The 8649-nt window shown below is 31.3% G+C and overlaps 1 non-coding gene across 1 annotated transcript; it reads right to left on the reverse strand.

The window, feature by feature from the left end:
- Positions 1 to 1908: 1908 nt before the first annotated feature.
- Positions 1909 to 1980, reverse strand: TRNAR-UCG. Its single transcript has one exon. It is a non-coding gene; the product is annotated as a tRNA-Arg (tRNA).
- Positions 1981 to 8649: the final 6669 nt, after the last annotated feature.

Consider the following 8649-nt stretch of genomic DNA (forward strand, 5'->3'; position numbering starts at 1 on the left):
AATATTTGAGGGTGTTTAGTTAAATACAAAATTTAAAGGTTTAAAGAAATTGAAAAATAAGAATAATTTTTGGGAATAATGACGTTTTACTGTTTACTTTTTGAGAATACTATTATAGTATTCCCAACAAAACAACGAAGCCTATATACTAGTGAGCAAGTTTGTTCATAACCAAATTCAAACTCTAAATCCAGAATACGTCTCTCTCCCCCCTCTTCCACCCCCCTATTAGCAACCCAGGTGATCGAACTCAAAACCTCTTAAGTAATACATCAAAGAGTCCTAGTTACCACTGAGCCACCCAGTGTTAGTTTTTTAATTCTTTATTTCCCTCATCAAATATTTGAACATATGAAATTGTAAAAGTCAAGTGTGATTACTTTAATCGAAGTTGCCCTAAATTGATTAGAGTCTTTAATTTAATTTATTTGTGCAATAAATAAAGAGGAATAGAGGAATATAGCTCTGCCCCTAAATTTGATTAGATTTTAGTCAAAGAATGTAATAACACAGACAATCGAAGTTTAATTTGATTTAAAAGAAAACGCTAGAGGTGCAGAGACTTTTTGTACCAATATATGGCAACTACCACATCACCTGCCCTCTCTCTTGTCTATTTCTTTTCATTTTTTCTTCCTCTCCCTCATCTCCTCTCTGTTTTGCAGATCTAAGAAAAACCCTATTTTTTTTTCTTTTTCCTTTATCATTGATTTTCTAATTTTTTTTTCTCACCACTCTTATCTCTTCTATCTTCTTTCTCTCCCGCTCTTCTTCATTTCTTTTTCCTTATTTTATTTCCCTTATATTTTCTCATGGAAAATTTCGTCGCTAATTTTTGCTACATTCTACTTCACATTTTCTCGGGAAGTTACATGTCTAAAAAACTTATGGCTCCGTTGGTTCATTATTCTGATAGTTTTTAGAATAATCTTTTGAAAAAAGTTAAATTGGGTGTGTATTACGATATGATTTGATAAATAACAAAAATATCCCATATGTTTGTTATTTACTAAACCCCCCTATAATAAATATTAAAAGTTAACAAAATACCCCCAACCCACCCATTAATACAACAGCCGCCCACACCACCGGAGGGTGGCCGGAGTGTTTTTGCAATTTCTTAAAAAAAATATTTAGGAGTGTTTGTTAAATTAACAAATTTAAGAGGTTTAAAAGAAATTTCTCGAAGTCGTTGCATTTTAAACTCACAGGAATCTTTCAAGACTTAAAGGAATTATAATCAGGCTTGTACTTTGCAAAGAAGTTACCCCACAAAGAAATCCGGGGAAAATATGAAAAATTGTTGTTTTAAAAAGCCCATCTTGAGAGAAAATCACATAGCAGAGTTGGGATAAGCCCACTCAGTTTGTTCTTCATCACCTCAAGTATAGTCACTGAAGTTAAGTTCTTGAGGTTTGGTGGGAGAGTTCCTTTGGCCCAGTGAACCGATTTGGATCTTGGTGATCCGATTCTCTCTTCCATCTCTACATTCTTCTTCTCTACCTTGTTTGTTTAGTGATGAAATTTATGAGAATATATGACTAGAATGTAGAAAAATTTGAAAGAATTTTTTCATGAGAAAATAATGGGAAAATAAAAAAAAAAAAGAAAAAGAAATGAAGAAGAGGAAGATGAGACGGCAGAGAAATGATAGAGGATAAAAAGAGTGAGTGAAATTTTTTTTAAAATCATGATAAAAAAAAGAAAAAGGGTGAGAGCATTGACTAAAAAAAGAAAGGGAAAAGAGATGTGGAAAGTGATGAGGTGATAGCTGATGTGGGAGATGCCACCTCAGCTTGTACCAGACTCTTTTACCTCTAGCATTTCTCCATTTTAAAACCCCTATATTGTTACGGAATTTGAATTCTTGATTTTAAGGCAAAACTACCTAATGAATTTGCAACGGAACGACCACAGGGGAGTCGAACCCACGACCTTTTGATCCGAAGTCAAACGCGCTAATCCACTGCGCTATGCGTCAATGTTCTTTTCGACAACACACAACGTATACTACATTTGTTTTTAAAGAATTAACTTTGGAGCATGCCAGTGCTACGTACTAGTATACAATTGAAAAATGTTGAAATATAGCCAAATTCATCTTAGAATACTATGCACTTGATAACTGATAACTTTCCGACGTAGAAGGATGAAAGCTGTATGAGCTACTATATCGACGTCTCTTTTGGATTGGAATAAAAAACCTATGCACACAATCGTCCCATTATCTCTTCATTAGCTATGATCTTAACTTTCATGACGTCCTTGACTCTTCTTCATAACAAAGAGCGGCAGGGATAAAGCATGGTCAAATAGGCTAAGTTTCTCCCCCTCAGGATGACAATGCAATCTTTAACAATAGATAAACACCTAAAATTGAATATGAATACACAAGATGTTATTGCATGTTTAGACTTTAGATGGGTCAAACTCTACCAAACCATTTACTTTCTCTTTCTTCAACCAATTCCTACCTGTTTTCTTATCTTATCCCTTTCGCTCCATCAGCATCAACTGATCAACATGAATCTATTCAGTTTTAAAACTATGGATAACTGTATAAATGATAAAGCCATTTACAAGATTTTCATTTATTTTGGCGCCGTCGTAGTTTTGAACTAAAAACTCCGTCCTACGAAGACTTAATACGCTAATACAGTAAGAAAAGTACTATTCCATTTAATGCTAATTTTTTCTTCTATTGAAATGGCCCTCCAGACTCCCCCGGATTCATAGATGACAACATCAAGAGCTTTGTGGTATTTCCAGAGCACCATCAATCACCATTAAACCATCTCTCTCATGCTGTCTTTTCTTATCGTTTTCAGCCAAAAGAGGGCGGTGAAACTAACCACATTGGTGGACATTAAAGAGTCTTTGTTTCTTAATCTCCTTACTATATTTCAATCCTACATCATCATCATCATCATCCATTGACATATTTGTTCGTAACAAACAAAATTCAATACCAAGTACAAATTTGATTCACGTGTACGGAAAACGTAAAGGGTGTTTCTTGTTCACATATAACTACGGTACAATACCAATAATTGACGTGAGAGAGAGAGAGACACACAGAGAATCAAAAGGATTTCTTAATCTTGGACGTAACCTAGGTTAATTTTTATTATATTTTTTTTCAGACTTTTTCCCATTTCTCCGAATACAAAGAAAGCGACAGTGTCTGTGATGGTAATGTTTTCTTCTAAAATTATCGGATTTCTGTATTTGTTTTAAGTTCATGGCTGTCGTGAGATTAATATTTTAATATATACCAGCTAAAATTATAAACGAGAATGTGAGAATCAAATACAATACCTTAATTTAGCTTTAATCATGTTAAATATCATTCCATTTAAACACTTTAAGCTATTGATTAAGAATTTAATATTATTAATATATATTTAAACCTAATTAATTTTATGACTCTGGTCAAATTTTGTATTTACGTTAATAGAAAGGGGATTAAGTTTAGAAATAGTGTTGGTAGATCAACTTAGCCCCGTCCGCACCAGTAGGATAAATGAACAAACAATCATCATATAATAAAAATTTCGTTCTACACTGCCAATCTTGAATTTTGGAATGGTTTATTGAGTTAGAAGAAAATTGCATTTTGAATTAATACAGTTAATATATATATAATTTTTTGTTTTTTTTGGGTGACCGAGGATGTCGAGCCAACTTGCACACACCCCCAACTAATCCTTCGGTCCTGAAGTTGACAGTCGGTAAATCCCTCAATAGTTTCAATTGAACCCACTCAAATTTTGAGAAATATTAAAAAAAATTAATTATTTTATAATATTAACAATTTTGACCCCATAAATATTGGTATTAATTTCATTTTTTTCACATTTTTGCTTTTTTCATTTCCTCTCTTTTGTCATATTTTATTATTTCTTTGGTTGAATTACTCAGAAAAACTACCTATTTGGAGGTTATAGGATAATGATGCTCATTTTTTTAATTTTGCTTAAAAGTCTTTTCTTCTAGTTTTCTTAATTATGAAAATTAAAGCTACAGTTGTTGTTGAGTTTAATAAATAGTTTAAATTGGAAGATTAGATTCCTAAATTTTGATGTGAGTTTGATTTAATATTATTTATTTAAGGTATGAGTTATAGTTGTTGTTTTTAAGTTGAGTTTATAGAATTGATAAACACCCTCAGTTTTAAACATTTGGGGATCTGACTTAATTTCGATATTTTAGTTATTGTTTGATATAGATTTGAGGTTTTGACTTTCGGTTATTATTGAGGTTCTGACTCCATTGGTTAACAATCTCGTATCTCTCTCTCTCCTCTCTCTCTCCTCTCCCTCCCTCATCTCTCTCTCTCCAATATATATATATATATATATATATATATATATATATGAAAATAATACTGTTTATTTAATTTTTTTTTTATGTATAATTTTTATCCACTCATTGATTATAAACCTGTATATATGAATGCTTCTTTCAATTCTGAAGAGTCATTTTCCATTGGACAGATTGTTAGCACGTGGTCATATTCATATTTGTGATGGAAAATTGATCTTATTTATGTGAAACTCAAAACTCCAGTAGTGCTTTAATCATGAACTAATATTAATTTTTTTTTTTTCGGGTGGTATATATTTTGGGTTGGGAAAACATTACCAAATTGAAGTCTTCTACCCACGTAACTCCATTGCCATTTATATCATTTCACAATACATTTTTTTCTCTTAAAAATTTCCCATTGCCAATTATTGCATTTTCTTTACATTATCGTTGAATGTACGTTGTTGATTAATTACAGTGTATTTCAGATTCAATTCAAGTAATTTTTCAACTTTTTCACGTCCACCTACGTATTTTAGAAAAAAAGTTCAATTTATCGATTTTTAAAATTTCCCACAATTAAATGATCTATTCACCTTGATGAATCAAATCAATGGATGTGTGATTATAAAACTAGCTAGAAAGAATAAATAAAAGACAATGACATTTTTTAAAGTGGTTTGGTCAATTATCTCTAGACTTACGTCCATGTTATTTTATTAATGTTTGATAAACTAATTTGCTAACCCCTACCATGAGTTTTTTTGGAGTATTAATTTAACATGAATTTGATAACGGTAAATGAAATTTTAGGGATTGATTCTTAAGCACAGGGATTTAATCCATGATTTACTCAATCATGTTAATCGGGATTACATGATTTGACACTGAATTATCTCATTTATTAGGATGAGACTTATCTGTGATTTGTGAGACAAACTATCCGTTAGCTTGTTCGAGCTTTGCTCGTTGCACCGAGCTTCACTTTCTCTGAGCTATCATTGATTTCAAGCTTGTCGTAACTCTCGCAAAACAATCGACGTCAAAACTTAATGGGGTATCCCTTTAAATTCCATTGCACCAGCCCTTTGATTTGTGCAAGAACTTGTTCAAAATTAAACAGAAGATAATTGAACATGACCAGACGAAATTTCTTTGGTGGTACGTATAATTTACCTAAAAATAAGTGTCCCACGATATAATAGGTACTAGATCTATATTTCATTAGTTAAAACGTATATCATGTCAAATAGATAAAAAATGAATCAATACAGATATACATAATTTATTGGTCAATATATGAAAAATCGACTAGATATTCAGTCTGATCATATAATATTTCAAAGGCACGCAGAAAATAAGCCGTCAAATAAGACTACAGCAAGAAGTTGAGAGATTCAAATAGCAGTCTGAACACAAGTTGAGTAATTCAATTATACATACAAAAAACGTGCATCAAAGTCACCACAGAATAGCAATGCACTTTCTTTTTTTTTTTTCCCTCTTTTTAGTGTTCATATTCTGCAGAAGCTTCAGACCTGATTATACATCGACGACTTGGCTTTTCGAATTCACACAAAATTCCACCAATTTACATATAGAGTTCAGCCATAGATGGACAAGGTCTTTATACTGAAAGTCTTTTAGCCCGCTTTATTAATTAATGTATCTGACTTTAGTTACCAAATAATCAAATATACCTGGCTCTCACGGCCCCTTACAATTGACAATTTTACAAACATTTAACTCTCCCACTTGAGTAATATTAATTGCCGAAACTGAAATCGTAAGAAAATTCAATAAATCATGCAAGTAAAGTAGTCAACTGAATGAGCTTGACCTCCATCTATTCCCTCATTCCAACTTGTAAACACGAAGAGAAAAATATTTTGTAAGCCTTTCAATAAATTAAGGTGATAACTACTTTTGGGTGACCGAAGGATTCGATAGAGACTTCTGGGTGTATTACTCAAAAGGTTTTGAGTTCGAATTCTTCATGGGTTGTTAATAGGGGTAGTCAACCACTGGAGTTCTTATCCGACCGATAATTCTAAGGTTCCAAAAATTCGTAAACTGGTTTGAACAACCCTAGTCATATAGTATAGTTGTATAGTTTATAATTAATTTCTTTTATAATTACGTAGGCAAGATCAAGTTGATTGAAAAATTGTTTACATGAGAGTTGACATATTTAACTTAATTGATTAAGTATTTTTTACAACAACTATGCCGATACCCTAATTGGATTCAAGTTGTAAGATTTTTATAAAATAAATCTCTGTTTTTAAAACAATATATAGTTGTATTGTTTGATGAAGATGAAAGAGATGGTAAAAGTTTATTGATTAATCCATTCAAGCAACTGGCAACTGTGGCATAATTAAAAATCGTTACAATTTTTTTTATATATATATTTTGCTTAAAAATATTTTCTTTTAGTTTTTTTAATTGATGAAAGATAATGAGCTATGGGCTTTTGTTGAGTTTAATGAATGAGTTCGAGATTGGAAGATTAAATTCCCAGATTTTAATTTGGGTTTTGATTTAATCTTGCTTTTGTTGATGTATATATAAGTTAATTAGTTGTTGTTTTAAGTTGGGTTTGATAAATTTTGGTTAGTTATTGAGTTAATTTTGAATGAGTTTAAATAATTGATGAATCTCTAAGTTGTAAAGATTTAGGGATTTGATTTGATTTTGACATATAAATTGACTGCTTGATATTTAGAGTTGAATTTGATGAGTTTTCATGAGTTTATGAGTTGAATTTTATTGAGTTAGTATAAACTATTTAAAATGTCTAAGTTATAAGATTTGGGGTTTCGGTTTATAATTGATATTTTAACCACACTAACTAAAAATCACGATTACGTCCTTGGCCACATGTAAGAAGAAGAGATAAAAGAAATTAATAATAAGAGCAATGGAGACAACATCTTTATTGGTATTATGTTTTTAATGGTAGATTGTATGTAGATGAAAGATTAAAAGAAAACGAGTAGAATATGTTTGAAATTTTTTTTTTTTTTTTTTTTTTTAATTTCTTACATTATCTTTGATGCCTGTATTGTCATAATCACGTGCCTAATTTATTTACGTATGTTGAAGATTTGTTCTTCCTTTCATATGTAGTACTTTTCTGTTTTGCTTAGCAACGCGGTGACCTCAAAAACCAACAAATTAGAGTATGTTAATTTTGGTAATTTGACTTATCAAAAAAGTCCAATATANTTCTACTTCACATTTTCTCGGGAAGTTACATGTCTAAACAAACATTATGGCTCCGTTTGGTTCATTATTCTGATAGTTTTTAGAATAATCTTTTGAAAAAAGTTAAATTGGGTGTGTATTACGATATATGATTTGATAAATAACAAAAATATCCCATATGTTTGTTTATTTACTAAACACCCCTATAATAAAATATTAAAAGTTAACAAAAATACCCCCAACCCACCCATTAAATACAGACAGCCGGCCACCACCACCGGAGGGTGGCCGGAGTGTTTTTGCAATTTCTTAAAAAAAATATTTAGGAGTGTTTAGTTAAATTAACAAATTTAAGAGGTTTAAAAGAAATTTCTGCAAAGTCGTTGCATTTGTTAAACTCACAGGAATCTTTCAAGACTTAAAGGAATTATAATCAAGGCTTGTACTTTGCAAAGAAGTTAACCCACAAAAGAAATCCGGGGAAAATATGAAAAATTGTTGTTTTAAAAAGCCCATCTTGAAGAGAAATCAACATAGCAAGAGTTGGGATAAGCCCACTCAGTTTGTTCTTCATCACCTCAAGTATAGTCACTGAAGTTAAGTTCTTGAGGTTTGGTGGGAGAGTTCCTTTTAGGCCCAGTGAACCGATTTGGATCTTGGTGATCCGATTCTCTCTTCCATCTCTACATTCTTCTTCTCTACCTTGTTTGTTTAGTGATGAAATTTTATGAGAATATATGAACTAGAATGTAGAAAAAATTTAGAAAGAAAATTTTTCATGAGAAAATATAAGGGAAAATAAAAAATAAAAAAAAAGGAAAAAGAAATAGAAGAAGAGGAAGATGAGACGGCAGAGAAAGATGATAGAGGATAAAAAGAGTGGAGTGAAATTTTTTTTAAAAATCAATGATAAAGGAAAAAGAAAAAGGGTGAGAGCATTGACTAAAAGAAAAAGAAAGGGAAAAGAGATGTGGAAAGTGATGAGGTGATAGCTGATGTGGGAGATGCCACCTCAGCTTGTACCAGACTCTTTTACCTCTAGCATTTCTCCATTTTAAAACCCCTATATTGTTACGGAATTTGAATTCTTGATTATTAAAGGCAAAACTAACTAATGAATTTGCAACGGAA

The sequence above is a fragment of the Pistacia vera genome, unplaced genomic scaffold (genome assembly GCF_008641045.1).
Source record: "Pistacia vera cultivar Batoury unplaced genomic scaffold, PisVer_v2 Contig902, whole genome shotgun sequence".
Taxonomy (NCBI): domain Eukaryota; kingdom Viridiplantae; phylum Streptophyta; class Magnoliopsida; order Sapindales; family Anacardiaceae; genus Pistacia; species Pistacia vera.